This window comes from Lemur catta, chromosome 5 (assembly GCF_020740605.2).
Source record: "Lemur catta isolate mLemCat1 chromosome 5, mLemCat1.pri, whole genome shotgun sequence".
In the NCBI taxonomy this organism is placed as follows: domain Eukaryota; kingdom Metazoa; phylum Chordata; class Mammalia; order Primates; family Lemuridae; genus Lemur; species Lemur catta.
In genome coordinates, this window is record NC_059132.1 from 37,855,334 (window position 1) to 37,867,612 (window position 12,279).

At 40.3% G+C, this 12,279-nt stretch overlaps 1 long non-coding RNA gene across 6 annotated transcripts in view; it reads left to right on the top strand.

Moving 5' to 3' along the window:
* Positions 1 to 487: 487 nt before the first annotated feature.
* The window catches only part of LOC123638156, a 31,499-nt gene continuing 19,707 nt past the window's right edge, over positions 488 to 12,279 (top strand). For 2 of the 6 annotated variants that reach the window (XR_006735208.1, XR_006735206.1), the window contains exons 1-3: positions 489 to 639; positions 1,839 to 2,003; positions 2,733 to 3,088. This is a non-coding gene — a long non-coding RNA (uncharacterized LOC123638156). Of the gene's footprint in view, positions 640 to 1,838; positions 2,004 to 2,732; positions 3,089 to 4,174; positions 4,235 to 12,279 lie in introns of all 6 variants that reach the window. The other 4 variants (XR_006735207.1, XR_006735211.1, XR_006735209.1 and 1 more) reach the window with 4 other exon arrangements.

The following is a 12,279-nucleotide window of genomic DNA, read 5'->3' on the forward strand; positions in this document are numbered from 1 at the left end:
CGCCGCCTGCGCGCCCCGTGACGCCGCCGGACGCCGCCTGCGACCCCCGTGACGCCGCCTGCGCGCCCCGCCTCACGCCGCTTGCGTGCCCCCTGACGCCGCCTGCGCGCCCCGTGACGCCGCCTGCGCGCCCCCTGACGCCGCCTGCGTGCCCCCTGACCCCGCCTGCGCGCCCCGCCTCACGCCGCCTGCGTGCCCCCTGACGCCCCCTGCGCCCCCCTGATGCCGCCTGCGTCCCCGTGATGCCTCCTGCGCGCCGCCTGCGCCCCCCTGATGCCGCCTGCGCGCCCAGCCTCACGCCACCTGCGTGCCCCCTGACGCCGCCTGCGCGCCCCCTGATGTCGCCTGCTCCCCCGTGACGCCGCCTGCGCCCCCCATGACGCCGCCTGCGCGCCCCCTGGCGCCGCCTGCTCCCCCGTGACGCCGCCTGCGCGACCCCTGACGCCGCCTGCTCCCCCGTGACGCCGCCTGCGCCCCCCTGACGCCGCCTGCGCCCCCCGTGACGCCTCCTGCGCCCCCCTGACGCCGCCTGCGCGCCCCCTGGGTTTTCGGCGACAGTGAAGGAGAGTCCCGGCTGCAGCCGCGTCCCTAGCCGGCGGGCGGCCGCACCGCTGCCCTTAACTGCGAGTCTCCGGTAAGGTGCGTGTCTTGCGAATACTGACTCCCAGTCCGTGCCTCGCTTGTTTCTCCCTTCTCTTAATACTTTCTTTCTCAGGCAAAAGTTTTTGATATTAGCAAAGACATACCAATATTTTCTTTCGTAGATTTTACTTCGGTGGTGTTATCTGAAAAGTCATTGCCAAACCCAAGGTTACCTAGAAGTGTATTCTCTCCTGTGCTGTTTTATAGAAGTTTTACGTTTTGTGTTTTAATTGAGGTCTGAGAAGTTGAGCCGTGGAAGTGGAGAGTAGAATGATGATTACCCGAGGGGTGTTGGGGCGGGGTGTGGGCCTCAGGTACCCAGTTGCACACAGGACTAGGTTGTGAAATCTGTTGCACAGCAGGGCGACTGTAGTCAATAATAACGTATTGTAGATTTCAAAATAGCTAAGATAGTAACTTCAGATGTGTCACCACAAAAACGATAGGTGATTGGGCCGATGGATGTGTTAACAACCTTGGTTCAATTATTCCGCAATTTATACATGTATCAGAACATGACAGTTTACCCCATAGATGTATACTATTAGGGTTTGTCAAGTAAAAATAACATGAGTTATAAAATTAGGTCTAAGATTCACTTTCAGTTAATTTTTGAGAAGGAAGGACTGTCTCGATTCTTTCTTTTGCTTTTCTTTTTTTGGCATATAGATATGCAGGGGTTCCACCATCATTTTTGAAAAGGCTGTCCTTCCTCCGTTAAACTGCCTTTGCCTTTTTCGAAAAGGTCAATTGACTATGTTTCTGTGCTTTTATTTCTGGTTTCTCTGTTCTGTTTGGTTGATCAATTTGCAAGTCCTTCAACTTTGTTCCTCCCCTCTGATATTGTTGGCTACTGCGGGTCTTTTACCTTTTCCGTATAAACTTTAGAATGAGTTTGTCACTTTCATGTTGTCAAAATAACTTGCTGATGTTTTGAATGGAATTGTTTTGAATTTATGGATCAAGTAAGAGAATTATCATCTTAACATTTAGTTCTGTTATCTATGAACATGAAAAAATCTCTTCGTTTATTTAGATTTTGATTCCTTTCAACGGTTTTGTAGTTTTCCTCATATAGAGGAAGACTTTGTTGGTTCTTTGGGATTTTTCTACATAGAAAATTGAGTTATCTGTAAGCAAAGAGCATTTTATTTCTTCCTTCCCAACCTATATATCTTTTATTTCTTTTTCTTAAGGCATTTAGCTAGAAGGGGCTTCAGTTCCCCACTTCAAGCCACCACTTTGAAATCCCTCGAAAAATCAACCACAGCAACCACTTAAAAATGAAAAAAATAACTCTGATGAAGTAAAATTTCCTTCCTTTTGATTTATGTCTGTGGATAGAAGGCCAACGCTGTCAGGTGAGCCCTTGTTATTTAATTAACATAAGCCATACTCACAGTCCATGGGGTGGAGACAATGGCAACAAAAAGCCTGTCTTCAAGGCCGTGCTTTACAAGAGCCATTTAGGATTCAAACTGATTTTAGACAGGCAAAATAGGATGCCATTTCCACTCTCTGGAAATGAAAAATGCAAATCCAAAATGTTAACCTAGTGCACAGTGAAGAACAAAATCATACTATAATTATATTCATCTTAGTTCTGTGATTATGTGCATGAACATGAAGAAAGACAAACATCAAGGAGAAATCAATGGAGAATGGAATTGTGTGTATAGGGGGTAGTTGTTAACATTTCCTTATGCCAATTTATACTTTTAAATGCAAGCATGTATTTCTGTGATAAAAGTAGAAAATCTAGAAAGGCATTTTAAAAAGTATCTTTGCAAAAGCTAAAAGTTCTTACAATTAAAAAGGAAGTCATGAAGCTCATGTCACACAGTGTTACCCGCTGGCATTTATACCAGAATTTGCCATTACAAATTAGACCTTAGTTGCTTTTAAAACTGCTTGAATTATGCAGCCATGCAAACTAAAATATAAAAATATGAAATGTTTCCATCATTTAATATCTATCATTAAACCGAAAAAGCAAGATGTTTTAAAGTCTCTGGGGGAAACTTTAAGTGAAAACGGGAAGAGGGTAACACTGGGAAATGCTTATATCTGTTCTCTTTAACGTTTTACAGAACACACACTCTGTGCCGGTCACATAAGCTGCTGCAGGAGGCTCCTGTGTCGGGGGGTCCCCATTCTTCACCCTCCACAGATGCATCCCCTTCTCCACGTGGAGACTCCTCAGTTTCTTCCATTGAAGAGACAGCGCTGCTTCTCTGGACCCTTGACTCTGAGTCAGGCCATGTGACTTGTTCTGGTCAATGGGATGCCTGCTGATGTGACACCTGAGGAGGCTCAGGACAGACTTGTGTTTTTCTGTGCCACTGCTGTGAGCGTGTGCCTGGGCTCTGGCTGAGGGATGAGGTGTGAGGTGAATCATCCCAGATGGGGCCATCCTGGACCATCCAACAGCAGCTTCTCTGGACAGGTAAGAGACCCCAGTGAGAGGAGAGCATTGCTGAGCCAGAGTGTGGATGTGCAGGCCTGTGAGCTCATTGTTTCGGGCCAGGGGAGTTGGATGGGAGGGTTGGGGGGGTGTGGTTGTCCCAAAGCATCATCATGACAGGAGAGGACAAACGGGTACAGCTGCCCATAGTTTCTACCAACCATTTGTCAGTAACATTTCTATGTTGTAATAGTTGTAGCAAATTAGATATCAGTAGATTTAACATACTTGTAGAGTTTCTGTATTTCTTTATAAAAAATACTTTTGAGATGTAATTCACCTGTTTAAATTGTACAGTTGAATGACTTTTTTGTGTATTTATAAAGTTTTATATTCATCAATACAACTCACATTAGAACATTTTTCTTACTCTAAAAAAAAAAATCTCACCCCTTGTAGACATAATCCTCCAACCTTCCATCCCCTCCAGCCCTAGGCAACCAGTGATCTACTTTGTCTGTATAGATTTGTCCTTTCCGGACATTTCATCAAAATGGAGTCATGCAATTTATGGTCCTCTATGACTAGCTACTTTCGCTCCGTATGTTTTCAAAGTTCATCCCTGTTACAGCTTGTATCAGTACTTCATTTTTTTCCCAGTCAACAATTTACTAACTACAATTAATCTAAATTAAGATCTGTAGATGTACTAAAATTATAAGTTTTATATCTATGAAGCTATTCTAAGGTTTTTTTATGGTGGTACAATAGGCCGGGCGCGGTGGCTCATGCCTGTAATCCTAGCCCTCTGGGAGGCCGAGGCGGGTGGATCCTGCTGTCCTTGGGCAGGATGTTTGATCTCTTCATCAGGGTGGCGTATTTTTGGTTTATTAGTTTTTAAATAATATGTGAATACCAGCACAGAGAACTGTGCTTTTATATTTTAAGACAGAATCTTTGTTTTCCCATTGTAATCGTTCCTCTTTTAATTTCTGTAAACGTATGACTTGGTTAGTTTGAAATCTATTTTTCTGTGTTGCTTTTTAAGCAACTCAGTGATGGTTAAAATGTTAATTACTGTTTTGTATTACAAACATTAATGTCAGCTTTGGATTGATATCATTATAGCATGTTCTACAAAGCCAAGTTGAAGACCTCCAAACCTTATCTGTTCAGTGATTGGCAGTCGTAAGTTTTACCCTTCATTTGCCCTCTGTGTTGATCTTCTTTAATCGTATCTAAACCGCTTATTAGCTGGCAATACAGTCCAAGTTTACAACAGTTGTGCACTTAGATGAATGGTAATTATGCACTTAGATTAAAAATATGAAAAACTAGAATGGGAGATAAATTATAAGTGTATTTACTTTGTGTAGGTCTATACTTGAGCCTCTAAGTGTCTTTTTTCTTAAATCAGAATATAAGGCTTGTTTAACCCATAGGAAAGCCAATAAATATTATAGCTTGATTGTGGAAAATTCCAAGGTCCTAACAATTCTGTTAAATTACTTGAGGGTAATAATTATATTACATTTACTCGGGTTTTGTTTTGTTCCATGTGTATCATACATATGTAATATATATACACAAGTACATAGGAAGCTGTGTTAATCCCCATTTTTCAGAATTAGTTTTCCATAGGTCAACAGAGAGGAGAATATGTAACTTGCAGAGAAATACTATTATGCTGGAGAACCATAAGATGTCTGTGTTTAAGTTACATATACGCATTTTGACTAGTAATCCGTAGTTGCTGTGCTACACTGATAAATGTAGTTGTTTATGTGTTATCAGCGAATAGGTACATGGGAATAATGATTTTTAAAAAGATTTACCTTTATATTTGTGCCTCTGTACATCGGACCATTGTCCCCATATTTTCAGGGGGATAAAAGGCACAGCTGAAATAATGAGCTTCTCACTCTGGAGAGCTGTTTATTTTGTAATTATTATGGCTCAAAAGAGGCCTTTCCAAAATTTTACTGAAGGAGTATAGTATGAAAACTTGTTTTACTTAAAGGTTAGGTAGCATTTAAACTGGACAGATGTTTGCAGAGCCACAAGTCTGACCTTTTAAAAAACCTATGTCATGTCTATAGTCTTCACCACTCCACCCCTCAAGCTGAAAAAACTGGGGAAATGCCCATGTTCCTTGTTTATTATTCTTTCAATATAAGTATACCCTATCCTCTAGCCATCCTCAATTGAAACAAAATTTGTGTTTCTAGTGTTTATTTGGGAGTCGGTTGGTTAGGCTTGGAATGAGGTTTCTACATGGCCACTCCAGAAATGGCCGGGCTTGCCGGCTGATGCAGAGTCCTCAGTGACTAAATGCTCTGCTGGGCTAACAGTGCTGGTGCAGAGACAGGGCCACCCTCCCATTCCCAGGTGGTAGGGATGGTGGTGGCCCATGGCCTTAGTAGTGGAAGAGAGAGGGCAATTAATTCCACTTTTCAGGTTGTTGGGCGAATTCGAGGTAAATTTTGCTGATTGTTTCTGGCACCCTCTTACCTCTGAACTTCTGGTGGCACATCCTGGATAACACCCCACCACCACCACCACCACGTTACTGGGGGCAGCTCCCTCTTCCATTCCCTTTGCATGCAGTATGTCCGTATTCAGAATTGCCTACCCTGCTTTCTACCTCAGACCTTCAAATGCTTGTCCTTGGTTATGTGTTAACATGAAAATAATTTGGCTAAAAGATAGTATGATGCTATTATACCATTCCATTTCTGAATTAAATGAATTTCATGGGGAGAGCTCTAAGTAGATGCCTTCTCCTTAACCTTCCAAGTTCTCATTTCTCATACTTCCTTTCCTTTCACCGTTTCTATTATTTTTCACAATGTCTTTCCCGGTATCTTTTCTTCTGCAAAGAAAAATGGATATGCTTGGTGTTTTTTTCTTTGTTGAAATATTCGTTGCACCACGGGATTGTTTTGATTAGTTAGTATGTTTATATTTTGATTATTCTAATTTGCTCTTCTGTTAATTTTTAAATTCTCTTTAGTGCCACAAGGTATTTAACTTTATAATTCGTATAAGAGAAAACTAGACTAGGAATTGTTGGTAGAGTTTTGAAGATATACACAACTAAAAATATGTAGAAAAAATTAGCCAGGCGTGGTGGCGCATGCCTGTAGTCCCAGCTACTCGGGAGGCTGAGGCTGGAGGATCCCTTGAGCCCAGGAGTTTGAGGTTGCTGTGAGCTAGGCTGACGCCACGGCACTCTAGCCCAGGCAACAGAGTGAGACTCCTTCTCAAAAAAAAAAAAAAAAAATCTTAAGGTAGAGGTAGGGGACAGTTTGAGTTGTGGGGCCCAGTTCACCTGGAGCAAAAAGGATCATGATTCCTTTAGCCACATCTGTCATTGTAAAAGCTGACACCAAGTTTCAGAAGAGCAGATTGTTTAAAAATTGGAGACTAAAAGAAAAAATAAAAATAAAATAAAAGTTGGAGACTACATGAACAAATGAACAGCTTCAAGCCTAATGCACATATTAGACTGACTCCATCATTGATTCTTTGATCATAGACAGATCATTTAATCCTTCCATGTTTTTATTTTATAATCTTACTGTCATGAGAACATGATGGCCTCTTGCACAGATATATTCTCTGTATTGTTACTTAACCAGAAAGAATCAGTAAACCTAGAGATAGCAGATTTCCTTAAAGATAGGTATAAGTCACCTTAAATAGGATAACTAGGAAAAAATGTACAACAGTTTAATATGCTGGTAATAAATTACAAAATACTGATTTAATGAATTCCTAAGTGATGATACATTTTAATTCATGTTCTGTTTCATCAGAACACGTGGTACAAAACAAAACAACCCAAAAGATCTTTCTGAATTATATTTGCTTATACAGATGCAGGAAAATTTAAGAAAATCAAATGCATGTTTCGATTAGAACCAAGTAGAGAGATACTGCCTTTCTCTATATTAACACCTTCATATTTAGAGTCAGGGTCTATGCATAACATAAAGACCACTTACAGAAACTCTTCTTTTTCAAGCAAATGAGGAACCATTTGCTGGCATTTGTTAAGACCATTAGCTCAGGTTTAAATCTGACAAAAATAAAGAACTCCCTAAATAGAAATGGAATCTACTGTCTCAGTCTCTTTTCCAAGATCCTAAGCCATGGAGTTGGCATAGCCTAAATTATTTTACATGCGCCTTTGGAAGGATTATTGCCTATATGAATTAAGAGAATTGTTAAATTCTTACACACTCCCTGCTATTTAAAGGCCCCACCAGGTTCTTCTAAAGTTCCTTGTGAACAAATACATTCCTGTAAATAGGAAGCAACATAGTTTTACTGTACTTCTCTGTACATGTTTATGTTTCTTTTTCTAGAAAGTCTGTTTTTGGAAGCTTTAAGTACTTTAACAACTACAACACATCCTTGTTGTCCTAAAGTCCTTCATATAATAGAGAAGCAATTTCTATGATTTTATTTTATGGAAATGAAAGTGCTACAGTAAGGGAAAAATATTCTTTGGATGAAGCACCAAATTATAAAAGGCCTTTTAAAACAAACTACAGGCATATCTTGGAGATACTGCAGGTTCAGTTCCAGGCCACCAAAATAAAGCAAATATAAAAATGGAGTCTCACACATTTTTTGGTTTCCCAATGCATATTGAAGTTATGTTTACACTATACTCTTCTGTTGTCTATTAAGTGTGCAATAGCATTATGTCTAAAAAAACAATGCAGATGCCTTAATTTTAAAAAACTTTATTGCTAAAAAGTACTAATGATCATCTGAACCTTCAGTTGAGTCATAGGTGGAGGGTCTTGCCTCAATGTTGATGGATGCTGAGTGACAGGGTGGTGGTCACTGAAGGTTGGAGTGGCTGTGGCCATTTCTTAATATAAGACAACAGTGAAGTTTGCCACATTGATTAAGTCCTCCTTTCATGAAAGACTTCTCCATAGCATGCAATGCTGTTTGATAGTTATTTTACCCACAGTAGAACTTCTTTCAAAATTAGAGTCAATCCTCCCAAGCCCTGCCACTCTGTGTTATCAACTGAGTTTATGTATGTGTTGTTTAAAATCCCTTGTTGTCCTTTCAACAGTGATCACAGCATCTTCACCAGGAGTAGATTCCATCTTAAGAAACCACTTTATTTGCTCATCCATAAGAAGCAACTCCCCATCTGTTAAAGTTTTATCATGAGATTGCAGCAATTCAATCACATCTGCAGGCTCCACTTCTAATTCTAGTTCTCTTGCTATTTCCACCATACCTGCAGTTACTTCTTCCACTGAATTCTTAACCCCCTGAAAGTCATCCATGAGGGTTGGAATCAGTTTCTTCCAAACTCCTGTTAATATTGATACTTTGACCTCCTCCCATGGATCATGAATGTTCTTAATGGCATCTAGAATGGTGAATCCTTTCCAGAATGTTTTAAATTTATTTTTCCCAGATGCATCAGAGTAATCACTGTATCTATGGCACTTATATCCTTACAAAATGTATTTCTTAAATAATAATGACTTGAAAGTCGAGATTACTCCTGTATCCATGGGCTGCAGAATGGATGTTGTGTTAGCAGGCGTGAAGACAACATTACTCTTCTTGTACATCTCCATCAGTGGTCTTGGGTGACCAGGTGTACTGTCAATGAGCAGTAATATTTGGAAAGGAATCTTTTTCTGAGTATAGGTCTCAAGATTGGGCTTACAATATTCAGTAAACCATGCTGTAAACAGATGGGCTGTCATCTAAACTTTGTTTTTCCACTTACAGAGCACAGGCAGAGTAGGTTTAACATAATTTGTTTTCTTTTTTGAGACAGAGTCTCGCTTTGTTGCCCTGACTAGAGAGCAGTGGCATCACTGTAGCTTACAGCAACTTCAAAATCCTGGGCATGAGCCACCATGCCTGGCCAATTTAGCATAATTATTAAGGGCCCTAAGATTTTCAGAATGGTAAATGAGCATTGGCTTCAACTTAAAGTCACCAGGTGCATTAGCCCCTGGTAAGAGAGTCAGCCTGTCTTTGAAACTTTCTCTTCTCTAGCAATGAAAGTCCTAGGTGGCATCTCTAATAAAAGACTATTTCATCTACATTGAAAATCTGTTGTGTAGCCAGCTTTATCGATGATCTTGGCTAGATCTTCTGGATAATTTGCTGCAGCTTCTACATTGGCATTTGCCGCTTTGCTTTCCCTTTTCTGTTATGGAGGTGGCTTCTTCCCTTAACTCTCATGAACCAACCTCTGCTGGCTTCAGACTTTTTTCTGTGGCTTTCTCACCTGTCTCAGCCTTTATAGAATAGAAGAGACGTAGGGCCTTGCTCTGGATTAGTCTTTGTCTCTGGTTGGATCTTCTACCCAACCATTCAAACTTTCTCCTTATCAGCAGTAAGGCTGTTTTGCTTTTTTTTTTTTTTTTTTTTTTTGAGACAGAGCCTCACTCTGTTGTCCAGGCTGGAGTGCCATGGTGTCAGCCTAGCTCATAGCAACCTCAAACTCTTGGGCTCAAGCGATCCTTGCAGCCTCCCGAGTAGCCAGGATTACAGGCACACACCACCACGCCCAGCTAATTTCTGTTTTTAGTTGTCCGGCTGCCACCACATCCAGCTAATTTTTTCTATTTTCAGTTGTTTGGCTAATTTATTTTTATTTTTAGTAGAGACGGCTCTTGCGCAGGCTAGTCTCGAACTCCTGAGCTCAAGCAATCCTCCCTCCTTGGCCTCCCAGTGTGCTAGGATTACAGGCGTGAGCCACCACACCCAGCCCAGTTTTCCTTTCTTATCATTCATGTGTTTACTTGAGTAGCACTTTTGATTTCCTTCAAGAACATTTCCTTTGCATTCACAGCTTGCCTATTTGGCACAAGAGGGGAGCTTTTGGCCTGTATTATGGCTTTGGACTTGCCTTCCTCACTAAGCTTAATCATTTCTATTTTTTGATTTAAAGTGAGAGACACGTGACTCTTTCACTTGAACACTTAGAGGGCATTGTAGGATTTTCAACTGGCCTAATTTCAGTATTGTTGTATCTTAGGGAACAGGGAGTATCAGGGAGAGGAAGAGAGATGGGGGAACAGCTGGTTGGTGAAGCAGTCAGAACACACACAACATTTACCCATTAAGTTTGCTGTCTTACATGAATGAAGTTCATGGCACCCCAAAACAATTACAATATTAACATCAAAGATCACAGATCACCATAACAGATAAAATAATAATGAAAAAGTTTGAAATATTTCAAGAGTTACCAGTATGTGACACAGAGTCACAAAGTAAACACTTAGTGTATTTTTCACACATTTTTATGCAGGTACATTGAGATGATGCTTAGAGGGTGTTATAGAATGTTGTATACATACCATATTACATCTCTAAAAGATGAACATTTCTGTATTCCATAATACATCTGGCCCAAGAGTTTCACATAGGGCTTAAGGGCCTTTACTTTAAATTGTAGCTGGTCATACACTTGCAAACTCTATGGCTGCATGACAACTAAATGCAATATTGATCTTGAACTGGATTCTATACTGGAGGGGGAAATGCTATAAAGGGCATGACTGAGTCAACTGAAAAAATTAGAATGGTTCATTAAAGTATTATATTCATCTTCAGTAGGGGTAAAGGGTCCTGATGTATGTAAGTTAACCTTAAATGGTTTGGAAAAAAATTGTGTGTGTATCTGTTGTGTTTATATAGAGAGAGTTCTTAAATGATGCACAAAAATGGGGTAGGTGGGGTGCAGTGGCTCACACCTATAATCCTAGCACTTTGTGAGGCAGAGGTGGGAGGATCACTTGAGGCCAAGTATTTGAGACCAGCCTGAGCAATACAGCAAAACCGCTTCTCTGCAAAAAGGAGAGAAAGAAAATAGGGTAAGACATTAACAATAGGTAAATCCACGTTCTTTGTGTGTTCTCTGTGTTGGACTGTTCTTTTTTTTTTTTTTTTTTTTTTTTGCAACTTATCTGTAAGCTTGAAATTATTTCCAAATGAAAGACTTAAAAGATAAAATAAAATTAAAAGGCCTATATATTAGGAGAGAATTAAAAAAAAAATGAAACAAAAACAAAAAACACACTCTGTAGCCCAAACTCTGCCGACATAGGTGTTGATGTTAGCACACAAACAATACCATAAGCACATTATTAAAATTTTTATCTCCATTTGCAGATTTGACTATTAAATGGAAATTATGAAGTTGAAGTACATAAAATGTTATTAACTATATTAGTGAATAGTTTTTAAAGATTGTGTCTGCATTAGAATATCTGATCATAATTCTATATAAAAACATAGTGCCTTCTGTCAGGGGTTTTATATTTCCATCAGCCATAGCCTTGGTCAGTACCTGCAGCCTTTCCTGTCCAAAAAGAGTGATTCCAAGTCAACAAACACTTTCTGGCATGATGTCTTTGTCGGGCTCGGGCTGCTATAACAGAATATCATAGACTGAATATTTAATGAAAGTAAATTACTGGAGGCTGGAAGTTCAAGGTCAAGGCACCTAGAGATCTCAGTGCCCTGGTGAGGGCCCATATCCTGGTTCATAGATTGCACCTTCTGAGTCCTCACAGAGCAGAGGAGACAAAGGAACTATCTCGGTGCCTCTTTTATAAAGGCACTAATCCCATTCATGAGGGCTCCACCCTTATGATCTAACCACAAAAGGCCCTACCTCCCAATACCATCACCTTGGGGGGTTAGGATTTCAATATATGAATTTGGGATTGGCAGGGGACAGAAACATTCAGACCATAGCACATGGTAATGGGAAGAACTGTAGCAGAGTTGGTCTTGACTTTGTTCTTGTACAAGCTCTGCTGTGACTTTGGATGAGGCACTTAACATCTTGGAACTCATCAACCACACTGTCTGCATTACAGAATTGTTGGGGGACTTACATGAAAATGTTCTGGAAAATTAAAATGTGTTATATAATGTTGTTATTGAAAAATTAGGAATAACAGTGAGCCCAAAAGGTTTTGCTTATACTGTTCAAAGGATATTTGGTAGTTGGCATTATTTTTATAACACATAGTTCCTGGATTCTCAGCATGTATTATCATTTCATGGCTAACCATCATAAGTAAATATCTGTTACATTATCTCCTCCATGAAGGAAAGTGTCTATGAACTATTAGTATCATAGTTTATATATCAGTTATGTGACTTTTTACAGTTACAAGGGGCAAAAAGGCACCTGGGACCCTTGATATGTCTATTGGTCA